This window comes from Spermophilus citellus (genome assembly GCF_964194105.1).
Source record: "Spermophilus citellus genome assembly, chromosome: 5".
Taxonomy (NCBI): domain Eukaryota; kingdom Metazoa; phylum Chordata; class Mammalia; order Rodentia; family Sciuridae; genus Spermophilus; species Spermophilus citellus.
The window spans coordinates 116134178-116160775 of record NC_138186.1 but is presented as its reverse complement, the minus strand read 5'-3'; the positions used below and the strand labels follow the sequence as shown (position 1 = coordinate 116160775).

At 40.7% G+C, this 26598-nt stretch overlaps 1 long non-coding RNA gene across 3 annotated transcripts in view; it reads left to right on the top strand.

The window, feature by feature from the left end:
- The window catches only part of LOC308650095, a 31978-nt gene extending 7703 nt beyond the window's left edge, over positions 1 to 24275 (top strand). Inside the window, exons 3-4 of one of the 3 annotated variants that reach the window (XR_014022244.1) lie at positions 9503 to 9712; positions 22947 to 24275. This is a non-coding gene — a long non-coding RNA (uncharacterized lncRNA). The remainder of the gene's footprint in view (positions 1 to 9502; positions 9713 to 22946) is intronic. The other 2 variants (XR_014022245.1, XR_014022246.1) reach the window with 2 other exon arrangements.
- Positions 24276 to 26598: the final 2323 nt, after the last annotated feature.

Genomic DNA, 26598 nt, shown 5'->3' with positions numbered 1-26598 from the left:
GATGACAGCCTAACACCTGACCCTCACAAGCTCACACAGCTGAGTCCTATTGCAGTTCCACTGCTCAAGTGGATCATCTGAAGGCCTGTTTTAAACATCTGAAATAACTTTTTGTAAAAGCCTTATATTTGAAATGAATAATGAAGTCAAATGAATAATTCCAAATTGAACGTAATCCTTGGTGCCCCTTGGCCTGTTGAGGGAACCCACCAAATCTAGTTAATTTGGGTCAAGTCTTCCTGCTTGCCACAGAGAGTGAAACTCCTCTTGGAATTTGTGGGAATTTTGCCTACCAGTAAAAAGAAGAGATGGCCCTTTCTTTCTACTTGTTGTGCAATAAAAATATGTTGCTGAAGAGGGAGTAGGTTGTCATGACAATTATGACCAAAAGGGTCCATGTGAATATATAAGGCGTCTAGAAAGAAGAGGGGTTGTGGCCTAAACAGGCTGGCCTTTCTCTGGTAGACAGCAACAGAGAGAAGGGCTTAATGGAAAGATCAGTGACCTCAGAACCACTGGTGGCAGGTTGGCAGTCCCCCACATCTGATAACTCTGGGTTAAGTGACACAGTCAACTTCCTATTCCTTTACCTGCTACATAAACAATCAGACTGATTTTGGGGGAAAGCTCTGGCAAAAGAATTCTGGGAGGTCCATTCTGAACGAGAGAGCCATTCTGAAAGAGGTGGCCATTTTGGCACCCCATCCTACCCATTTTGTTGATACTATCAACAAAATGTTTGTTCCAAAATAATTGATCCCCAAGTGAATAACTGGAATTGTATTCCTTTCTCAAAAGTAAAAAAAAAAAAAAAATTAATTTGTCCAAATGTGTTTTAAGTTAGTCCCTCTCTACTTTTTCACAGTTGTGTATGCTGATATTTAAATTGGCCTTGTCAAAATTCATATATAGCTGTTGCTTAACTTCTGCATTTGACATACTCAGAAAATGAGAACATTAGGCGGCTTGGAAAATTTCTTCTAGAAGTCATTAATGTTGTGATCACAGAAGGACCATGCTGCACCAACATAACAAACACGTTTATCTTGTTATGCGGGGTTTCTTCTAAACCATCCTTTAACTACTTTACCTGATTTCATTTACTGCTTGGAAATCCACTTCTCTTTCAGCCTCAGCCTTGGGGCTTCCCTAGGTCCTAGGGCAGTAGGATCTTCCCTCTCTTACTCTGAGCTACTTGAGGGCAAAGGCTGAATTAAGATATATGAGGGGAGGGGGGAGATGGCCGAGAAGGGAGTGCATCACTCCCGTGTACAGCGTCACTGTTCGGAAGAATGATGAGTTAGAACAGCTAAAAACTATCTTGTTAGGAATTTCTAGCAAAACTGGGGTGCTCCAAAACCTAGTGGAAGGATTTTCATCGCACGAGGATCAGCTACAGGGGCTCAAACGTGAGCGATTTGTCTGCACAGAGCTCCGCTTATTCAGCTAGAATCTGCGGCACGCGCTGGGAAGTAAGAGACAGCAACGCAAAGATACAGCGTTGCGGATTCTGTGGGCTCCTGCCAGCTGTGCAATCACGGTACACAGTGCTGAATTCTGGGTTTGAGACGGGGGAAGGAAGCGGTCCAGTTCGGTTCTCCACCGGTCAGACCACAGTGGAAGCCAGCGGCCACCATCTTGGAGAGTTGACGTCATCATCCCTGTTTTCGACTGATCGCAGCTCATTCAACCATAGAACAGGTAATTTCAGGCTGCCATTCGCCTGCGTCTCGCAGACAAATTACTCAGGCGCAGTGCTAAAGAACCCGCGGAAACTGCTTCTTGGGGCCGGCTCCTATCAGAACATACACGGAGCCCGGGGCGGCCGAATTCTGGCTCCCGGAACTGCTCTGGCCCAGGGCTAAGGAGCCCATGGAGGCTGCTTCTTGGAGCCTGCTCCTATCAGCATGCACGGAGCCCAGAGCGGCCGAGTTCTGGCTCTTGGAGCTGCTCTGACCCAGGGCTGAGGAACCCGCGGAGACTGCTTCTCGGTCCAGATCCTGCTGAGTGCTGTGGGGGCCAGAGGGGCAGAGCAGAGCTGTAGCCCGCGTCCGGAACAGCCCCAGCGACCCGCCGGCGTGGTATCACTTCACCCCAACTGCGGTGGGGGCTGAGCAGAGCTGCCGCCCGAGCCCGCAAGGTAGGCAGACCACCGGCTGATAGGCGGAACGGGCCCAGCGGCCTGCCAGCGTGGTAGACACGTCACACCAATGGGAGCAGGGGCAGAGCAGAGCTGCCGCCTGCACCCGGAACAGGCCTAGCGACCCGCCGGCATGCTAGACACGTCCCACCAATTGGAGTAGGGGCAGAGCAGAGCCGCCGCCCGCATCCGGAACAGACCCAACAACCCGCGGGCGTGGTAGTCACGTCACCCCAATTGGAGAAGGGGCAGAGCAGAGCTGCCACCCGTGCCCGCAAGGTACCTGCGACTGACCGGCACAACAGGCCCAGCGGTCCGCAGGCGTGGTAGACATGTCACACCAATTGGAGGAGGGGCAGAGCAGAGCCGCCGCCCGCATCCGGAACAGACCCAACGACCCGCGGGTGTGGTAGTCATGTCACCACAATTGGAGTAGGGGCAGAGCAGAGCCACTACCCGCACCCTGAACAGAACCAGTGGCCCGCCGGCGTGGTAGTTACGTCACACCAATTGGAGTAGGGGTAGAGCAGAGCCGCCGCCCACGCCCGGGACAGGCCCAGCGACCCGCCGGAGTGGTAGTTACGTCACACCAATTGGAGTAGGGGCAGAGCAGAGCCACCGCCCATGCCCGGAACAGGCCCAGCGACCCGCCGGAGTGGTAGACACGTCACACCAATTGGAGTAGGGGCAGAGCAGAGCTGCCTCCCACGCCCGGAACAGGCCCAGTGACCCCCCGGCGTGGTAGACACGTCACCCCAATTGGTGTAAGGGCAGAGCAGAGCCACCGCCCACGCCTGCAAGGTAGGCAGACCTGCGACCGACCGGCAGAACAGCCCCAGGGGCCCGCGGGTGTGGTACACACGTCACATCAACTGGAGAAGGAGCATAGCCGCTGCCCGCCCTGCAAGGGAGACTTTTCAACTATACAAGAGTAATATAAATATATAGGGGGAAAATTTCAAAAACACAACAGTTTCACCAAGCAGAAAGAAACGCGAGCAGTATGAAACGACAAGGAAAGAAAGGACCACAAGCAATGCAGGTCAACTCAACTTTAGAAGAGGTAATAGATGCAGCAGATGGAATGTCAGATAAAGAATTCAGGATATACATGCTTCAGATGATCTGGAGTCTCAAGGAAGACATTAGATAGCAAAATCAGACAATGAAAGATCACTTCCACAATGAATTACATAAACAAATCCAAGAAGCAAAAGATCAACTATACAGGGAGAGAGAGGTAATAAAAAACAAACAAATAGAAATCCTAGAAATGCAGGAAGCAATAAACCAACTTAAAAACTCAATTGAGAATACTACCAGCAGAGTAGAACACTTAGAAGATAGAACATCAGACAATGAAGACAAAGTATTTCAACTTGAAAAGAACATAGACAGCACAGCAAGACTGTTAAGGAACCATGAGCAGAACATTCAAGAAATATGGGACAACATAAAGAGACCAAACTTAAGAGTCATTGGGATACAGGAAGGTATAGAGGTCCAAACCAAAGGAATGAGCAACTATTCAATGAAATAATATGAGAAAACTTCCCAGACTTGAAGAATGAGACAGAATCCCAAATCCTAGAAGCCGACAGGACGCCGAATGTGCAAAATCATAAGAGATCCACACCTAGACACATTATAATGAAGATGCCCAGCATACAGAATAAGGAGAGAATTTTAAAAGCTACAAGAGAAAGGAAGCAGATTACATTTAGGGGTAAACCAATCAGGATAACAGCTGATCTTTCAACACAGACTCTGAAAGCTAGAAGATCCTGGAATAACATATTTCAAACTCTGAAAGAAAATGGGTTCCAAACAAGAATCGTGTATCCAGCAAAATTAAGCTTCAGGATGGAAGATGAAATTAAAACCTTCCACGATATAAACAAAAGTTAAAAGAATTTGCAGCTAGAAAACCATCTCTTCAAAACATCCTTGGCAAAACATTTCAGGAAGAGGAAATGGAAAACAACAATGAAAACCAACTGTGGGAGGTAGGACAGCAAGGGGGGGAAATAATCAAAGAGGAAAACAAACCATGTTTAGTAACATAAATAAACAAATATGGCTGGAAGAACAAACCATATCTCAATAATAACCCTAAATGTTAATGGCTTAAACTCACCAATTAAGAGACACAGGCTAGTAGAATGGATCACAAAACAAGACCCAACAATATGCTGCCTACAGGAGACGCATTTGATAGGAAAAGATATACATAGACTGAAGGTGAAAGGTTGGGAAAAATCATATCACTCATATGGACTTCGGAAACAAGCAGGAGTGTCCATACTCATATCAAATAAAATAGATTTCAAGCCAAAGTTAATCAAAAGGGATAAAGAGGGACACTACATACTGCTCAAGGGAACCATACACCAACAAGACATAACAATCATAAATATATATGCCCCAAACAATGGTACAGCTATGTTCATTAAGCAAACTCTTCTCAAGTTCAAGAGTCTAATAGACCACCCACCATACAATAATCATGGGAGACTTCAACACACCTCTCTTACCACTGGACAGATCTTCCAAACAAAAGTTGAATAAGGAAACTATAGAACTCAATAACACAATTAATAACCTAGACTTAATTGACATATATAGAATATACCACCCAATATCAAGCAGTTACACTTTTTTCTCAGCAGCCCATGGATCCTTCTCAAAAATAGATCATATATTATGTCACAGGGCAACTCTTAGACAATATAAAGGAGTAGAGATAATACCATTCATCTTATCTGATCATAATGGAATGAAACTGAAAATGAATGACATAAGAAGGAAGGAAAAATCATGCATCACTTGGAGAATGAACAATAGGTTACTGAATGATCAATGGGTTATAGAAGACATCAAGGAGGAAATTAAAAAATTCTTAGAGATAAATGAAAACACAGACACAACATATCGGAATCTATGGGACACATTGAAAGCAGTTCTAAGAGGAAAATTCATTGCTTGGAGTTCATTCCTTAAAAAAAGAAAAAACCAACAAATAAATGATCTCATACTTCATCTCAAAATCCTAGAAAAAGAAGAGCAAAACAACAGCAAAACAAGCAGAAGGCAAGAAATAATTAAAATCAGACCTGATATTAATGAAATCGAAACAAAAGAAACAATTGAAAAAATTGACAAAACTAAAAGTTGGTTCTTGGAAAAAATAAATAAAATCGACAGACCCTTAGCCATGCTAACAGAAGAAGAGACAGAACTCAAATTACTAGCATACGGGATGAAAAAGGCAACATCACAACAGACACTTCAGAAATACAGAAGATAATCAGAAATTATTTTGAATCCTTATACTCCAAAAAAATAGAAGATAGTGAAGGCATAGATAAATTTCTTAAGTCATATGATCTACCCAGATTGAGCCAGGAGGATATAGACAACCTAAACAGACCAATATCAATTGAAGAAATAGAAGAAACCATCAAAAGACTACCAACTAAGAAAAGCCCAGGACTGGATGGGTATACAGCAGAGTTTTACAAAACCTTTAAAGAGGAACTAATACCAATACTTTTCAAGCTATTTCAGGAAATAGAAAAAGAGGGAGAACTTCCAAATTCATTCTACGAGGCCAACATCACCATGATTCCTAAACCAGACAAAGACACTTCAAAGAAAGAAAACTACAGACCAAAATCTCTAATGAACCTAGATGCAAAAATCCTCAATAAAATTCTGGCGAATCAGATTCAAAAACATATCAAAAAAATTGTGCATCATGATCAAGTAGGATTCATCCCTGGGATGCAAGGCTGGTTCAATATATGGAAATCAATAAATGTTATTCACCACATCAATAGACTTAAAATTAAGAACCATATGATCATCTCGATAGATGCAGAAAAAGCATTCGACAAAGTACAGCATCCCTTTATGTTCAAAACTCTAGAAAAACTAGGGATAACAGGAACATACCTCAACATTGTAAAAGCAATCTATGCTAAGCCTCAGGCTAGCATCATTCTGAATGGAGAAAAATTGAAGGCATTCCCTCTAAAATCTGGAACAAGACAGGGATGCCCTCTCTCACCACTTCTGTTCAACATAGTTCTCGAAACACTGGCTAGAGCAATTAGACAGACGAAAGAAATTAAAGGTATAAAAATAGGAAAAGAAGAACTTAAATTATCACTATTTGCAGATGACATAATTCTATACCTAGCAGACCCAAAAGGGTCTACAAAGAAACTATTAGAGCTAATAAATGAATTTAGGAAAGTGGCAGGATATAAAATCAACACGCATAAATCAAAGGCATTCCTGTATATCAGCGACAAATCCTCTGAAATGGAAATGAGGAAAAACACTCCATTCACAATATCCTCAAAAATAATAAAATACTTGGGAATCAACCTAACAAAAGAGGTGAAAGACTTATACAATGAAAACTACAGAACCCTAAAGAGAGAAATAGAAGAAGATCTTAGAAGATGGAAAAATATACCCTGTTCATGGATAGGCAGAACTAACATCATCAAAATGGCGATATTACCAAAAGTTCTCTATAGATTTAATGCAATGCCAATCAAAATCCCAACGGCATTTCTTGTAGAAATAGATAAAGCAATCATGAAATACATATGGAAAAACAAAATACCCAGAATAGCAAAAACAATGCTAAGCAGGAAGTGTGAATCAGGCAGTATAGCAATACCAGACTTCAAACTATACTACAGAGCAATAGTAACAAAAACAGCATGGTACTGGTACCAAAACAGGTGGGTGGACCAATGGTACAGAATAGAGGACACAGAAACCAATCCACAAAACTACAACTATCTTATATTTGATAAAGGGGCTAAAAGCATGCAATGGAGGAAGGATAGCATCTTTAACAAATGGTGCTGGGAAAACTGGAAATCCATATGCATCAAAATGAAACTGAATCCCTTTCTCTCGCCATGCACAAAAGTTAACTCAAAATGGATCAAGGAGCTTGATATCAAATCAGAGACTCTGCGTCTGATAGAAGAAAAAGTTGGCTCCGATCTACATACTGTGGGGTCAGGCCCTAAATTCCTCAATGGGACACCCATAGCACAAGAGTTAATAACAAGAATCAACAAATGGGACTTACTCAAACTAAAAAGTTTTTTCTCAGCAAAAGAAACAATAAGAGAGGTAAATCGGGAGCCTACGACCTGGGAACAAGTCTTTACTCCTCACACTTCAGATAGAGCCCTAATATCCAGAGTATACAAAGAACTCAAAAAATTAGACAATAAGATAACAAATAACCAAGGACCTGAACAGACACTTCTCAGAGGAGGACATACTATCAATCAACAAGCACATGAAAAAATGCTCAGCATCGCTAGCAGTCAGAGAAATGCAAATCAAAACCACCCTAAGATACCATCTCACTCCAGTAAGATTGGCAGCCATTAGGAAGTCAAACAACAACAAGTGCTGGCGAGGATGTGGGGAAAAGGGTACACTTTTTCATTGTTGGTGGGACTGCAAATTGGTGCAACCACTTTGGAAAGCAGTATGGAGATTTCTTGGAAAGCTGGGAATGGAACCACCATTTGACCCTGCTATTCCCCTTCTCGGTCTATTCCCTAAAGACCTAAAAAGAGCATGCTACAGGGACACTGCTACATCGATGTTCATAGCAGCACAATTCACAATAGCAAGACTGTGGAACTAACCTAGATGCCCTTCAATAGATGAATGGATAAAAAAAATGTGGCATCTATACACAATGGAGTATTACTCTGCATTAAAAAATGACAAAATCATAGAATTTGGAGGGAAATGGATGGCATTAGAGCAGATTATGTTAAGTGAAGCCAGCCAATCCCTAAAAAACAAATGCCAAATGTCTTCTTTGATATAAGGAGAGTAACTAAGAACAGAGTAGGGACAAAGAGCATGAGAAGAAGATTAACATTAAACAGGGATAAGAGGTGGGAGGGAAAGCGAGAGGGAAGGGAAATTGCATGGAAATGGAAGGAGACCCTCAGGGTTATACAAAATTACATACAAGAGGAAGTGAGGGGAAAGGGAAAAATAATACAAGGGGGAGAAATGAATTACAGTAGAGGGGGTAGAGAGAGAAGAGGGGAGGGGAGGGGGGATAGTAGAGGATAGGAAAGGCAGCAGAATACAACAGACACTAGTATGGCAATATGTAAATCAATGGAAGTGTAACTGATGTGATTCTGCAATCTGTATACGGGGTAAAAATGGGAGTTCATAACCCACTTGAATCAAAATGTGAAATATGATATGTCAAGAACTATGTAATATTTTGAACAACCAACAATAAAAAAAAAAGATATATGAGGGGCTGGGGTTGTGGCTCAGTGGTGGAGCCACTAGTATGCATGCCTAGTATGCATGAGGCATTGGGTTCAATCTCCAGCACCATATAAAAAATACTAAATAAAATAAAGATGTCGTGTCCATCTACAACTAAAAATATTTTTTAAAAAAATATATGGAGGCTGGGAAGGAAAAGTTCACATCTTAATTCTTTTTTAAAAAAAGCATTATTGAAGGTCCAGGTCAGGCATCAGCAGGGAGAGAGAGCCAGATGACAGGAATGGCTGTTGTCTTGTACTCTGCTTCTAATCTTTACTCACCCAACACTCTTGACCTTTCTGAGTCTCGGTTTCCTTCTCCATTGACTAGAAAGGCGGAACCTGAGGAGCACAGAAGCCAGTGCTAGCATTCATCTGTGGCTTAGCTAATTTCTTCAACAAGAACTTACCAGTGGGCTGGGGCTGTGGCTCAGTGGTAAAGCTCTTGCCTAGCACATGTGAGGCACTAGGTTTGATCCTCAGCACCACCTAAAAATAAATAAATAAAGTTATTATGTCCATCTACAACTAAAAATAAAAAATACATAAAAAACTTATCAAACACCTTCTGTGTGTTCCCATTTATAAGCAAGACTCCTTGCCCCTACCATTGATGGATAAAACACCGTAGAGCTGTTTTATGTTCCTATGTTTACACATTTGTGGGTGTTCCTTATTTCTTCATGGTGTAGCTATTTCTAACCACTACATTTAGGTCTTTTTTGGGAAGGGCCATCTTTGCTGTTTCCCCACCAGACTGGAAGCTCAGTGAGGCCAGGGATTATGTCTAACTAGTCTTTGTAATCTCCAGCATATAGCCGGCACTGAGTAATGTGAAAGGAAGGAAAGGCAAGAGTGAGGGACTGATCCGTGGAATATCCTCATACCTGTGATATTTCTGGGTACAGACCACAGTGAAGTCCCTGTCCACAAAGAGTGCCAATGGTAGCAGGCTCTGACCTTTCATGGAATCAGCAAATCATTGGAGCTATCGAAAATTACATTAATTTTATTGAAGCCTTTTGCAGGTACCTAATGTAATTATGGCCCTGATAAAAGCTGCCAAGTGCTCCTGAGTGCAAAGGAGAGAAGATATTTTAACGAAATTACTAGACTCATTTGGCTTCTCATCCTGGAAAATCTACTGCTCTGGGGGACCATCATTTCTGCTGAGCTGGCATTGCTATGAGGCGACCGCTTTCTGTTGGTTTTTCTTCGTGATTTAGAGGTACTCATCAGGAAGATCTCATTTTCTTTATCTGGGCCCAGCTCTGGGTTCTGCTAAACTTCCTGGTAACCTGTGATTTGTTATGGATATGTCCTACTTACATTTTCTTCCCATAGTTACGACCACATACCTCAAGTATAAAATACAAATTTTTCTTTGTTCAAATGCCTGTGATTAGTCAGGTGCCCTCTCTCGCTCACATGACAGCTCCCTCCTAAAAAGAAACCTTGGACTGTTTGTTAGTCTGCCCCTAGGGGTTCGGGTAGGAAACAGACACTTCCTCTCTGACTAACCTTAGTCTGGTCCCTGGCTGGGCTTGGAAGGTAGATCAGGCTGCTGATTTATTTTTTCTTTACTACTTCCCTCTATGTTATCCAGGGGAAGAGGACTAATTTCTAGACAGAAAGATGAAATCTGGTTTTCAAAGGGCTGGAAGGATCTAAAATAGCTGGATGGAATCCTTCATGCTGTTTCTGTCTACAAAGCTTGCATTTCTCAAGGAGCAGGGAGAGATCGAATTGAGGTCCTAAGGTAGGAGAGTGGGCCCATTATCTCACTTCTGCCCCCTTTCCCCTCTCCCAGTCCCCACCAGGGCTCACTACAGTAGCTGGTGGCATGTCAGGCTGCCAAACTAATCATAATCCTCTTCTTCCTTGTCCTCAGTTATTTAGCAAGCCTTCCAGAGGTGACTCTGTGGGGAGGGGACTTCCAAGATCAAATCATAGCCTGCTTCCCCCAGAACATCTCAGTGGCCCAGTGGGGTGCTAATGTCAAGGCTGTGACATTAAGACCTGTGTAGGCCCATTTTAAAAATGGTAGACTTCTTAGGGGAAGGCATACGTCAGCTTTTTTTTCCTTCTGGGTTGATTGGAGCTGTCACAGCCTGCCAATGTCCTCTAAACATTGCCTGGAATGAAAAACAGTATCTTGTGAACCCCTGTGTTAGTATTTTTGAATGGTGCCTAGGGGCCTTTAAAAATATGTTGTCGAAGAGATACCACCATGGCAGAGAACTGACGTCATCAGACTGTGGCGGAGGAGATAACTTCATTGAAACCTGCGGCTACAGGTGTATAATTCCCTAGCCTTCCCTCTCCACACATCGGGGAAACCTTAAGGGCCCCTCCCAGCTCTCTCGTGAGCGCAATAGCCAGACTGAGGGAATCAGAGTTGGCGCAGGACCCGCGGCGTGGAACTACCGCTCCCACCAGTGCTGACAGTTGAGGTCTCTTGCACCAGCTACCGGGGGCGTGGCTACCGAAGGGCAAGTAAAATTCGCTGAGGATTCTCAGCCCCAAGCTCTACAACTTTAGGGTCTGAGGGAATGGCAAACTGGGAGAGTGTGCCCAGTCGTTCATGAAAACAGGGCTCCCGGGAGCAGCAGACCTGGTGTGTAGCCAGTATTGTGATGAGCGTGCGGCACCCGTGAGAGGGGCCTGCCTAGAGGAAAAGTGGGAAGTGACTAGACACAAGAGGAGGCCCTAGGCACTCAGGATTGGAGACTCGCCCAGTCTGGGAGGAGGAGCTGCTGCACAGTGATTGGTTCCCGCGTATTGACAGGAGAAACTTGGCCTGGTGGGCACAGCCCACCTACTGGAAGAGAAGTTAATCAAACTCTAAGACTGCATTTATTAGTTTTTTTTTTCTTTTTTCTATTCTCTTTTTTTTTTTGATTTGGGTTTTTCTTTCATTTTCATTTTTCTTTCTTGTTGTTTTTTTAAATTGCCAGTCTGGGAGGAGCTGTTGCACAGTGGTTGGTTCCCGCGTATTGACAGGAGAAACTTGGCCTGGTGGGCACAGCGCCACCTACTGGAAGAGAAGTTAATCAAACTCTAAGACTGCATTTATTAGTTTTTTTTTTCTTTTCTCTCTCTTTTTTTTTTTATTTGGGTTTTTCTTTCATTTTCATTTTTCTTTCTTGTTGTTTTTTTAAATTTTTTTTACAATTTTTTTTAAATTTTTTTCTTCTAATATTAATTTTAATTTTTTTTATTATTTTTTTAAATTTTTTTCTTTTTTTATTTCCATTTTTTTCTTCTTTTGTCTTTTCATTTCTTTTCAATTATCTTATCCCCCCTTCCTTGAATTCTACCTGCTTACTCTCATTCTCTTTAGTGACTTCTTCCCTTCCCTTCTAATACCTTTCCTCCCAAGCATCAAATAAATTTATAGGAGTAAACAGTAACTCAGCAGTCAAACAGAACAAGAAGTAACATGAGCAGCTTCAAAAAGCAAGGAAGAAAAGGAGTACAAACAATGCAGGACAGCCTAAATATTCAGGAGGACCTAGAGTCATCAGAAAAATGGTCATATAAAGAACTCAAGGAACACCTTAGACAGATGGAATGGAACCTTAAAGAGGATACAAGACAGCAAATTCAAGCAGCGAAAGAACACATTGAGAATGAATTACATAAACAGATAAAAGAAGAAGTTAAGCATCTTTATCAGGAGATAGAGATTATAAAAAATAATCAAACAATAATTCTAGAAATGAAGGAAACGATAAACCAAATTAAAAACTCAATTGAGAGTATCACTAACAGAGTGGAGCAAGTAGAAGCCAGAACATCAGATAATGAAGACAAAATATATCATCTTGAAAAGAGTCTAGCCAACTCAGAAAGGCTGGTAAAAAATCACGAGAAAAACATCCAAGAGTTATGGGATAACATAAAAAAACCAAACTTACGAGTCATCAGGATAGAAGAAGGTACAGAGATTCAAACCAAGGGAATGAGTAATCTGCTGAATGAAATAATTACAGAAAACTTTCCAGAAATAAAAAAGGAAACAGATATACAAATTGAAGATGCATACAGGACACCGAGCACACAAAATCACAGTAGACCAACGCCAAGACACATTGTTATGATGATATCCAATATACAGAACAAAGAGAAAATATTAAAAGCTACAAGAGAAAGGAGACAGATTACATTCAGGGGTAAACCAATAAGGTTAACAACGGATTTTTCATAACAGACACTGAAAGCAAGAAGGTCATGGAACAATGTATTTCAAACACTGAAAGACAATGGATGCCAACCAAGAATTCTGTATCCAGCAAAATTAAGCTTCAGGTATGACAACGAAATAAAAATCTTTCATGATAAACAAAAGTTAAAAGAATTTGCAGCCAGAAAACCAGCATTGCAAAGCATTTTGAGCAAAACACTACACGAGGAAGACATGAAAAACAATAACCAAAACCATCAGTGGGAAGTTCCTCGGTAAAGACAGAGGGCGAGGGGAAAGATAATCATGGAGAAACAAACTAAATTGTTTTTAAAAAAGGATAAATAATCAAACATGGATGGAAGTACAAACCATATATCAATAGTAACTCTGAATGTTAATGGCTTAAACTCTCCAATAAAGCGACATAGGCTGGTATCATGGATTAAAAAAACAAATCCAACAATATGCTGCCTCCAGGAGACACATCTGATTGGAAAAGACATACACAGGCTGAAGGTGAAAGGATGGGAAAAAATATACCACGCACACGGTCCTCGTAAGCAAGCAGGGGTGGCCATCCTCATATCGAATAAAATCGACTTCAAGACTAAGTTAATCAAAAGGGATAAGGAAGGACATTATATACTGTTAAAAGGAACCATTCACCAACAAGACATAACAATTATCAATATTTATGCACCAAATAATGGTGCTGTGACATTCATAAAACAAATTCTCCTCAAGTTCAAGAATCAAATAGACCACAACACAATAATTATGGGTGACTTCAACACACATCTCTCACCATTGGACAGATCCTCCAAACAAAAGTTGAATAAAGAAACTATAGAACTCAATATCACAATCAATAACCTAGACTTAACTGACATATATAGAATATATCAACCATCATTAAATGGATATACTTTTTTCTCAGCAGCACATGGATCCTTCTCAAAAATAGACCATATATTATGCCATAGGGCAACCCTCAGTAAATATAAAGGGGTGGAGATAATACCATACATTTTATCTGATCATAATGGAATGAAACTGGAAATCAATGATAAAAGAAGGAAGGAAAAATCCTACATCACATGGAAAATGAACAATATGTTACTGAACGATCAATGGGTTACAGAAGACATAAAGGAGGAAATCAAAAAATTCTTAGAGATAAATGAAAATACAGACACAACATATCGGAATCTATGGGACACAATGAAAGCAGTTTTAAGAGGAAAATTCATCGCCTGGGGGTCATTCCTCAAAAAAAGAAAAAACCAACAAATAAATGAGCTCACACTTCATCTCAAAGCCCTAGAAAAGGAAGAGCAAAACAACAGCAAATGTAGCAGAAGGCAAGAAATAATTAAAATCAGAGCGGAAATCAATGAAATGGAAACAAAAGAAACTATTGAAAAAATTAACAAAACTAAAAGTTGGTTCTTCGAAAAAATAAATAAGATCGACAGACCTTTAGCCATGCTAACGAAGAGAAGAAGAGAGAGAACTCAAATTACTAACATACGGCATGAAAAAGGCAATATCACAACAGATGCTACAGAAATACAGAAGAGAATTCGAAATTATTTTGAAAACCTATATTCCAATAAAATAGAAGATAGTGAAGATATCGATAAATTTCTTAAGTCATATGATTTGCCCAGACTGAGTCAGGAGGATACACACAATTTGAACAACCAATATCAATGGATGAAATTGAAGAAGCCATCAAAAGACTACCAACCAAGAAAAGCCCAGGACCGGATGGGTATACAGCGGAGTTTTACAAAACCTTTAAAGAAGAATTAATACCAATACTTTTCAAGTTATTTCAGGAAATAGAAAAAGAGGGAGCTCTTCCAAATTTATTCTATGAGGCCAACATCACCCTGATTCCGAAACCAGACAAAGACACTTCAAAGAAAGAAAACTACAGACCAATATCTCTAATGAACCTAGATGCAAAAATCCTCAATAAAATTCTGGTAAATCGAATACAAAAACACATCAAAAAAATTGTGCACCATGATCAAGTAGGATTCATCCCTGGGATGCAAGGATGGTTCAACATACGGAAATCAATAAATGTTATTCACCACATCAATAGACTTAAAGATAAGAACCATATGATCATCTCGATAGATGCAGAGAAAGCATTCGACAAAGTACAGCATCCCTTTATGTTCAAAACATTAGAAAAACTAGGGATAACAGGAATTTACCTTGACATTGTAAAAGCTATCTATGCTAAGCCTCAGGCTAGCATCATTCTGAATGGACAAATGTTGAAGGCATTCCCTCTAAAATCTGGAACAAGACAGGGATGCCCTCTATCACCACTTCTATTCAATACAGTTCTCGAAACACTGGCCAAAGCAATTAGACAGACGAAAGAAATTAAAGGCATAAAAATTGGAAAAGAAGAACTTAAATTATCACTATTTGTAGATGACATGATTCTATACCTAGAAGACCCAAAAGGGTCTACAAAGAAACTACTAGAACTAATAAATGAATTCAGCAAAGTGGCAGGATATAAAATCAACACGCATAAATCAAAGGCATTTCTGTATATCAGCGACAAAACTTCTGAAACGGAAATGAGGAAAAACACTCCATTCACAATATCCTCAAAAAAAATAAAATACTTGGGAATCAACCTAACAAAAGAGGTGAAAGATTTATACAATGAAAACTACAGAACCCTAAAGAGAGAAGTAGAAGAAGATCTTAGAAGATGGAAAAATATACCCTGTTCATGGATAGGCAGAACTAACATCATCAAAATGGCGATATTACCAAAAGTTCTCTATAGGTTTAATGCAATGCCAATCAAAATCCCAACAGCATTTCTTGTAGAAATAGATGAAGCAATCATGAAATTCATATGGAAAAATAAAAGACCCAGAATAGCAAAAGCAATTCTAAGCAGGAAGTGTGAATCAGGCGTTATAGCGATACCAGATTTCAAACTATATTACAGAGCAATAGTGACAAAAACAGCATGGTACTGGTACCAAAACAGGCGGGTGGACCAATGGTATAGAATAGAGGACACAGAGACTAATCCACAAAGTTACAACTATCTTATATTTGATAAAGGGGCTAAAAGCATGCAATGGAGGAAGGATAGCATCTTCAAGAAATGGTGTTGGGAAAACTGGAAATCCATATGCAACAAAATGAAACTGAATCCCTTTCTCTCGCCATGCACAAAAGTTAACTCAAAATGGATCAAGGAGCTTGATATCAAATCAGAGACTCTGCGTCTGATAGAAGAAAAAGTTGGCTCCAATCTACAGATTGTGGGGTCGGGCTCCAAATTCCTTAATAGGACACCCATAGCACAAGAGTTAATAACAAGAATCAACAAATGGGACTTCCTTAAACTGAAAAGTTTTTTCTCAGCAAGAGAAACAATAAGAGAGGTAAATAGGGAGCCTACATCCTGGGAACAAATTTTTACTCCTCACACTTCAGATAGAGCCCTAATATCCAGAGTATACAAAGAACTTAAAAAATTAGACAATAAGATAACAAATAACCCAATCAACAAATGGGCCAAGGACCTGAACAGACACTTCTCAGAGGAGGACATACAATCAATCAACAAGTACATGAAAAAATGCTCACCATCTCTAGCAGTCAGAGAAATGCAAATCAAAACCACCCTAAGATACCATCTCACTCCAGTAAGATTGGCAGCCACTATGAAGTCAAACAACAACAAGTGCTGGCGAGGATATGGAGAAAAGGGTACACTTGTACATTGCTGGTGGGACTGCAAATTGGTGCGGCCAATTTGGAAAGCAGTTTGGAGATTCCTGGGAAAGCTGGGAATGGAACCACCATTTGACCCTGCTATTGCCCTTCTCAGACTATTCCCTGAAGACCTTAAAAGAGCATGCTACAGGGATACTGCCACATCGATGTTCATAGCAGCACAATTCACAATAGCTAGACTGTGGAACCAACCCAGATGCCCTTCAATAGATGAATGGATAAAAAAATGTGACATCTATACACAATGGAGTACTATGCAGCAATAAAAAATGACAAAATCATAGAATTTGCAGGGAAATGGATGGCACTAGAGCAGATTATGCTTAGTGAAGCTAGCCAGTCCCTAAAAAACAAATACCAAATGTCTTCTTTGATATAATGAGAGCAACTATGAACAGAGCAGGGAGGAAGAGCAGGAAGAAAAGATTAACATTACACAGAGACATGAGGTGGGAGGGAAAGGGAGAGAAAAGGGAAATTGCATGGAAATGAAGGGAGACCCTCATTGCTATACAAAATTGCATATAAGAGGTTGTGAGGGGAATGGGAAAATAAACAAGGAGAGAAATGAATTACAGTAGATGGGGTAGAGAGAGAAGATGGGAGGGGAGGAAGGGGGGATAGTAGGGGATAGGAAAGGTAGCAGAATACAACAGTCACTAATATGGCAGTATGTAAAAATGTGGATGTGTAACCGACGTGATTCTGCAATCTGCATTTGGGGTAAAATTGGGGGTTCATAACCCACTTCAATCTAATATATGAAATATGATATGTCAAGAGCTTTGTAATGTTGTGAACAACCAATAAAAAAAATTTTAAAAATATATGTTGTCATGGAATTTTTCTCTGCCAATGTATGATAAAGTAGAAACACACATACACAAAAGTAGAACCGTAAGTTTGGGAAGCGTGTGGGTACCTTTTAATGTCAAAGAGGGCCTTCACATCACAAAGATTTGACAAAAAAATACCCGTAGATATATTTTATCTGAATGTTGATTATCCCCCTTCCTGTACCCCTGGCTTCCTTTTCCTTGGGGATGAGGCTGAGGAAAAATGCCGACACTTTCTCCACAGCAAGGAAATTCTGCCTTAGTGGATAATGGGCTCGACATCTTTGCACTCTGCTTCATCGGCCTGTAACTGTTGTCACAGGAAGGATTCAGTTTGGGGATTAAACATCCCTTTTTAATAAGAGATGTGCTACATAATAAAGTCCTTAACATTTATTCTGGGTTTTATAACCAGCATCACCTTCGTCATTTTAATCTTGTATAACTTTGAAAAATTCAGTAGTTGCTGAAAAGTTGTTTGTCTTGAGGATGAGGCTCAAGGTTGGAGGATTTTTCTCCTGAAAGGATAAAATTTTAGCACTATCTTGGGAGGTGAAACTTGGGCCTGCCAATGGAGGCCTCAGTTAGTATTTGTACCATTGTTTTGCCTGTGTGACAAAATCTGTAGTTAAGCAGGGTGGATTGGTCTACCCTGCAACCTGAGTCAAATAGTATCCTAAGACTCCCTGTACCCCTGGCCACTGCCAGACTTCTTGGAAGCATCCTGGATGCTGTCTGACATCCATCTCTACAGGGGTCACTGTGGATCATCATTAACTCCTTTACTGTGGTTTCCCTATTCTTGCTACAGCCAGCTGCGGTTGTCACTTACAAAATGGCATGTTTTCAGGATGTCCCTGTGTACGTTCAGCCACACAGTGGGAGCTATCAGCTTCTCCACCAGCCAGCCAGCAGCTGGGCTGCACATTGATGGCAGCCTTCTCCTTCCAATGCGGGCCTCCACGAGCACCTCCCTTGTCCCAGAGTCATTCGGTACCCTGATGTATCTTCACTTTCATTCTCTGTCCCAAGTTCCCTTCATTTGAGCCTCCAGACTTTCTCCTGGTCTCATTTTAGAAAATACTAAAAAAGGCCGAGTTTTTAAGCCAGCTTGTCTACTTTGCCCAATAGTCTATGGGAGGCTATGGGTACAGATTGGGCCTGTACCCAGAGCACCAGATTCCTTGAGAAAACTCCTAGTTGAGATCTGAGCCCTCTGCCTCCTTCTCCAGTACTTTCATCCTAGTAAGTAGTGTGTCCTACAGTTCATTTTCATTTTTACTCCCAGTGGTCTTGTGTGAGATTTTGGGAGGGACAGGATAAGAACAGAAAGTCCTTCAGTCAAGTCTCAAGAAGAATCTCCTCTAATTCTAAGAAAACACCTACAGGGCCCCAGTTACTTTGCTCATCTCACAGCTCAAGTTGCCAAGGAATATATGTGAGAGAGGATGAAATTACTCACTAAAGGAGAAAGCAGCCCAAACTGGCTATCAGCTGGCCAGAGATGGGCAGCTCCCAGAAGGTTCTACTGCAACACTCAGATACCCTCAGAAGAAGGTGAAATTCAACACAAAGAATTTGGAAGAAAGTCTCTCACTTCCACTTGATGATGTAAAAGTCTCTTCAGGTCAGAATGAATACTTGCCCCTCACCTCTACTGAGCCTGTGAGGCTCACCCCTGTTTCCAGATGAGAGAGCAAGTTGGAGAGGGTCAGGCTTGGTCAGAACAAGGCTGAGATCTCAGCTATATCTCCTAATTCCACCTCTGTTCCTCCCAGAATCCTCCCTTTCCCAAGAAAGGCCTTTACTGCCTCTTGCACCTGTCATGGGGCAACTTTTTCAGAATGTAACTCAGTTGGTGTTGCTGTCCTACTTCACTGGAAAAATGGTGTCAGAAGTAGAAGCGCATTTAGACCTTACTCCAAGGTCCGCAGCCACGGGGATACCAGGTATCTCATGTGTGCCCAGGAGGCCGGGAGTGGGGCTGGGGCTCAGACACACCATCAATCTTCCTAGAAAAACCCCTCAGTCTGCAGTACTCTGGGCGCTGTACTCACCCCTTGCTCTCTGTATCACAGTGAGGCAGGTCATATCAGAGCCTGGCTTTTGCCAGCAGAGCAGAGACAGAGGGAGAGAGGAAGAGGCAGAATCAAGGTACCCCTTCCTTCACTATCAAACATCCCAACATCTACTTGCTTTTGCCAACACCTCTTATTGTTTTAGAGGAAACTCCAGGAAAAAAGAAAAATATTTCTCTACATAGTAACCTACTGAGAAGAGCAAAATGGCCAGGTGCTGGCAGATTGTGTTTTCTTCGAGGTAGACCAGGGCAGTCCTGTACTGAGCTGGGAAGGGCAGGTCTTTGCCAGAATTTGCTGGTCCCCTCCTGCCATCTTGTGGCTGAGAGCTGCCATACATCCAAATTCCAATCTGTATTTGAGAGAGGGGGAGAAGAAAGGAAGTGGGAAGGATGAGAGGCAAGAAAAAAAGGAGGAGAAGGAAAGAAAATGTCAAACATCTGTTCCTGTAGCTTCAGGACATGTTCTTCCTTAGGCACCTTTATACTCAGTTCAACTGCAGGTAATGGTAGACAGGAGTCCAAGACACAGCAGTTCCACCAACATTTTGTGGGGAACCATTTGGATGGATGTTGGACATTGCACTAAGGGTTGGACTGCAAAATGTGTGCTCAAAAGATCTCCTGCCCAATGCTCCAAAGAAATTCATCAATAGTCACTTTAGAGTATACTTTTTATTATCCTAAAAAACAAGCTACTGTTTTTCACACTCAAACTTGCCCTTCTCTAGGTAGCAGTGGCTCCAATGATTTGCCCACCATTTTTTATTGCACACCATGAAGTGAAGGCAGGTTCTTGAACCAAATGTCATTTTGGTTACAAATATAGTATTTAAAGGTCAACTTTTTAAGTGCACATTCACATACAGTTGTAAGAAATACTACAGAGATCTCAGGGAAGCTTTACTCAGTTTCCTCCAAAAGCAACATCTTACAAAACTGTAGTCATAATTGCAATATCAACACTGGTACAATCAAGATTCAAAGCAAGGGCCTGGGGATGTGGCTCAAGCGGTAGCGCGCTCGCCTGGCTTGCGTGTGGCCCGGGTTCAATCCTCAGCACCACATACCAACAAAGATGTTGTGTCCGCCAAAAACTAAAAAAAAAAAAAAAAAAAAAAATTAAAATTCTCTCTTTAAAAAAAAAAGATTCAAAGCAAGTCCATCACAAGGACCCCAACCCTCTTGTTCTTTTATAACTGCACCTATTTCCCTCCCACCCACCCACCCCTCATGTCCCTAACCCCTGGCAACCACTGAGCTATTCTCCATTTCTCTAATTTATCATTTCAAGAATGTTACATAAATGGAATTTTATAGTATGTCACTTTGAGAAGTGTTTTTTTCTTTTTTATTTTTTTTGGTTGTAGTTGGACACAATATCTTCACTTTATTTATTTATTTTTATGTGGTGCTGAGGATCGAACCCAGGGCCTCTCACATGCTAGGCCAGTGCTCTACTGCTGAGCCACAACCCCAGCCCCCCCGACCCCCCAGAAGTGGCTTTTTCTACTAATTCTCTGGAGACACAGCCAAGTTGTGTGAATCAAAAGTTTGGTCCCTTTTGTTGCTGTGTATATTCGACAGTGTGGATGTTCCACCCTTTGTTTAACCATTTACCCACTGAAGAATGCTTAGCTTGATTGTAGATTTTGATCGTTACCTGTGAAGCTTCTATGAACATTGATGTACAGGCTTTTTTATGAAAACAAGCTATTTCTGTGGCATAAGCACATGGAAGTACAATTCTGAGTCATATGCTAGCTGTGTGTGTAGTTTTTTGTTTGTTTGTTTGTTTGTTTTTTGGTACTAGAAATTGAACTCAGGGGCACTCGATCACTGAGCCACATCCCCAGCCCAATTTTGCATTTTATTTAGAGACAGGGTCTCACTGAGTTGCTTAGCACCTCACTTTTGCTGAGGCTAACTTTGAACTCTCAATCCTCCTGCCTCAGCCGGTCAAGGAAAGGGCTCCTCTCCAGAGGGATGGGCTGGCTGAGAAATATAAGCTAAGAAAAGTAGTACTACTAAATAACCACAGGACACAGAAATATAGTTTCAGAGTGGGGTCAGCGATGGGCCAAGCTGACCAGATGGGTATAGCTTCTGACAAAAAACAGAGCCCGTGCCCAGTTTATTTATATGGGAACAGATCAAAGAGGTTCAATAGGAAGTTCTTCACCAAAATAGAATAGAGGTGGGGGCAGGTAGGCTGCTCAGTTCCTAAAGGGTCATGCCCATCTCTGGTGCTGCATGGGACCTCTTGACAGAACTGAGGGGGAGTTCACATGTAATGGGTGATCTTAATAGTGGGAGTGCCACTATAAGTTCCCAAATACCAGCTCTGCTCCCTCATTGGTTTCAATGCTGAAAAGGTCCTCACACGTTTTATGAGTGGCTTCCTGCAAGGTAGGGCCTTGCTAAGCTGCTGAGGCTGGCCTTGAATTTGTGATCCTGCTGCCTCAGCCTCCAGAGTCTCTGGGATTACAGGCGTGTACCAGCATGCCCAGGTCCAGGATTGGTCTTGAGTTGAAGTTTGTATGGGTGTGAGGTAGAGGTTCACCTGAAGTCCATTTGCTCCAGCACCACTTCTTGGAAGGCCTGTCCTTCCCCACAACATTGCCTTTACACCTTTATCAGAAATTAGTGGGGCATTACTTGTGTGGGCCTCTTTCTCATTTCTCTTTTCTGTTCCATAATCTCCGTGACTGTCCTTCCACCAAACCCCACAGTCTTGATTATTATGGTCCCAAGTCTTAAAATTGAGCAGAATGATTCCTCCCACTTTATTCTTATTTTCAAAATCCCTTCAGTTTATCTCACTTTTCATTTGCTTTTCCACATAAAATTTAGAATAATTTTATCTAAATTTATAAAAGATCTTGCTGGCTTTTCATAAAAACTGCATTAACCCATTATATCCTATGGTCATATAATACATTATCACCTATAAAAAACAAATTGAGCAACAAATATATAGTCATTTTGAAATATATGGTATGTTTTTAGAGTACTATTCTTCTGAGAGAAGTTCTAGATGAATTATTAGACTTAAAAAATACACACACACACATACCATGCACACCTCTATAGTATATAAACTCTAGATTATGATTTGTAACCTATCTTAATGTACCTGTGTCAATTTTGTGGAAAATTTCAAAGAATTGAAAACTTGGGATTTAGTGGGTTAAACTAGCATATCAATTTGGGGAGAATTATCACCCATGAATGTGATAAGTGCATTTACTTAGCTCTCTGATCATCACATTTTTTGTAGTTTTCAGCATGCAATTCCTGTGCATGTTGTTAGATTTGGACAAAAGTATTTTTTTGTTAGTATTTGTAAAGTGTTTTGTACTCTTAAGTTTAGTGCTCATGTGTTCATTGCTAATGTGTGAAAATATAATTGACTTTTGCATGTTTATTTTGTATCTTTTGACCTTGATGAACTTTATTAGTTTACCAACTTTTTTTTTTGGAATTTGCAAATAAGAATAGTTTTATTTTTCTACTTCTTCCTTCCTAATCTATTTGCCTTTTATTTCCTTTCCTTGCTTTATTTCACCAGCTAGAACTTCCAGTACTATGTTGAATTAAAGTCATGAAAATGGACATCCTTGCCTTCTTCTGAAGTTTAGAGTAAAACTTTTAGTCTTTCCCCATTAAGCATAGTGCTAACTCTAAGTTTGTTTCCTTCACACAACTGGAGTGACTCTGCACCATGTACAGCCAGAGGAACGAGAAGTTGTGCTCCATTTGTATACAATGTGTCAAAATGCATTCTACTGTAAAATTAATTAATTTTTTAAAAAATTATTAGGTACCAATACAAGGTACAACACAGATGAACTTTGAAAACATAATGCTTTGTGATAAAAGCCAGATACAAGAAGCTTAACTGTATGATGCTATGTACTGTATATGAAATGTTCAGAATAAACAAATCTATACAGAAAAAGAAAAAAGTTTGTTTCCCTCTAGTTCTAGTCTCTAGTTATCTTGAGAAATTTTAAAGGCTTTCCTCTTTATTTATCTTTTATAAAAAAATACTCTCCTGAGAAGTGTTTAAAATCATAAATGTATATTGAATTTTATCAAATACTTGTTATGCATCAGTTGACATGATTATATAATTTTTCTTATTCAATCTATAATATTATGGATTAACTGGCTTTCAAATGTTGAATCAGTTTTGCATTCTGAAATATTCTTTTTTTGGTTACGATATATAATACATTTTAAATGTTGCTGAATTATATTTGCTAATATTTTGTTAAGAACTTTTGTGCCTATGTTCATGAATGGTTTTGATTATTTCATACTATTTATCTCTGTCTGTTTTTAGTATCAGAATAATTCTAGCTTCATAAAATGAATTGGGAAGTGTTCTTCCATTTCTATTTCTGGAAGAGATTAGTTAGAACTGGTGTGAATTCTTTTTAAATGTTTGGTAGGATTCTCCAGGGAAATCACCTAGGCCTGGAGACTTCATTTTTTGGAAGTTTTAATTACTAATTGAAATTCCCTAATAGTTCTAGGGCTATACAAATTGTCTAGTTTATATTAAATGAGTTCTAGTTTCACTTTTCAAGGAATTAGCCTGATTCATCAAAGTTGGCTCACTAACCTGTATAAAGCTGTTGGTCATACTTCCTTATTATTTTCTGTGCACAAATGTGGGAGTTTTTACAAATGACACTTAACATCATTTTTGACCACAAATCAAATCATGATGCAACTTTTCCAGATTTATTCAAAATGTTCTCTTATAGCAGAAGTTACAGTGGTTTCAAGGCTTCTTCTTTTCACACTCATTAAAAAATATCACCCATCTATTCAAGGTACTGATTTTACAAAACTCCTTAGTAACATACTAATGAACCACTTGTTACAGGAAGGCTCCACAAATTTAGAACAAATAAGCCTTCTTTTTATTGTTTTTTTTTCTTTCAAAGAAAAGTATAAAACTCATTTTTAAGACCAATAATTATTGTAGGCACTTTGCTATGAGCAATCCAAAATCTACATGTAGCATGAGTCTTGTGGCAACTTCATCCCCCACAATTTAATTTGCAAAATACTGTAAAAATTATATGATTTAAGGGTGTTATCTTTATATGAAAATTAACCATGTTGATGACATCTTATAGCACAAACTATCATATGCAGTGATTCCTTGCTGGTGAGGGGACGAGTGAAGACACCACTGTCAGGCCTCAGCATAGTGGATGGCCCCTTTCCCTGGGGATAAAAGATGTCAGACTATGGCTGTCTGGCAATAAACAGAGAGGTGATAATGATCATCCAGATGGCAAAAACATGTAAGACAATTTTTATTTCTAATTTTTAAAATATGCAATGAAGCAAAATTGAATTACCAGATTTCTTGTGTTTTCTTCTTGCATCCCAGTGACCATCAAGTGCTGTGTTCCCTACCCCCTCAGTTTGGCAGCCACTGCCCTACATGAGTACTTTGAGTGGATTAGTCTCGTTCCCTACCACCACCACCATGGAATTTTAAACTTTTTTCCCCAGTACTGGGTATTGAATCCAGCAATTCTTTACCACTGAACCATACCTAGCCCTTTTTGTTTTGAGACTGAATTTCACTAAATTGCTTAGGTCCTCACTAAGTTGCTGAAGCTGGCCTCAAGCTTGCAATACTCGGGCCTCAGCCTCCTGACGCGCTGGGATTACAGGCATCTGCCACCAGATTTCTAAGCTTCTTGAGGGCAAAAGCTGTGCCTTGTTCTTCTCATCACTCCCAAACAGCACAGGGGTGCAAAGGTCAGTTGCATCAGGACATTGGATTCAACCCTGTGATGTGCAGGTGCTCATGCAGACCTGACTGGGGCAGGACTCAGACATAGATAAAGCCCACACCCCACTCTTGCAGCTTCCTGACACACTGGAGTGAAGGATGTGTGGATAAGAGATGATATACAATCCAGGAAGAATGAAGAAAGAGCTGCTAGACACCATCAAAGGGCTATGGGAGAGTGGAGCAGAAAGACCCTTGTCTCGGGTCACTCTGACTAGGATTGAGAATGGCGTCCTGGAGGAGTGGTATTCTCTTTGGTGGTATAGGTCTTTGTACCATTGCAGCCAGGGGTAAAGGATCAAGAGAGGATGAGGAGGTGAACTTTTGGAGATGTCATCAAGAAAAGGGGCTCATGAGGGGAAGTATAGATAGAGAAGGAAAGGCCATCAAGTCCCTCTCAAGGACAAACTAAAATAATCCGCAGGTAATCGGCTGAGATCTTACAATAACCCCACCTGCATGGTTTTTTATTTATTTGTTTTGTTTTCTTTGTGTGTTTCTGGTGCTGGGTATTGAACCCAGGGCCTTGTGCTGCTAGGTCAGTGCCCTACTGCTGAGCTCCATCCTCTGCATCCCGTGTTTAGTTCAAATGTTTACTGCAGGGGGAGCGAGTGACTAGATGCTAGCTCACAGATGCTCTTCCTATTCCTCCTGCTCTTCTAACACCATCCTAACTTTAGTTCATGTGCTTCCATGTGCCACAGGGTAGGGCTGATGAAGACGCCATCTCCTTGGAGGCCTTCCCTGACCTAATCAAGGGGGGCCCAGGCCCCCTCCATCATAGCACCTTACATTTCCATCTCAGCACTGAACTCAGCCTGTGTTTCTCTATTTCATGGTGAGCTGTCAGCCATCTGCTCCCCGACCCTCGCCCCTCACATGCACAAGAAGGTAAGGGTCAGGGTGCTGTGATCACTGACCATAAAGACCAGGTAGCGACTTACCTGGTCCTCTTAAAATACTGTGTTAAAAGGATGGTTTGTTGAAATGGCCTCATTTTCAATGACCCCATCCACTTACAGAAAATTAGAGAGAAATTTTGAAGGTGAGAATTGCTCAGTGAAATGTGATGTATGAGGTTACTAAGCCATTTTAGTTTAATTCCTATTTAAGTCTAATTTGCCTCATTTCTCTTATTCCAGTTTAAAAAAAACTTACTGTGTTTTATGTACCTCTCAAAGCTGCCTTAAATGTGAAACAAGCAAGAAAAATGGTGTCCACATGAAGTCCTTGTTTCCCAATCTTGGTTGGTCATCAGGTTCACTGAAGGCACCATTTGAAATACAGATTTCTAGGCCTGTCCACAGACCTCCAGTTCAGTCTGTTTAGAGACTACTAGGTTTAGAGAACACTACAATAATTTTTTTTTTTTTGGAGAGGGGGTAATGGGAATTAAACT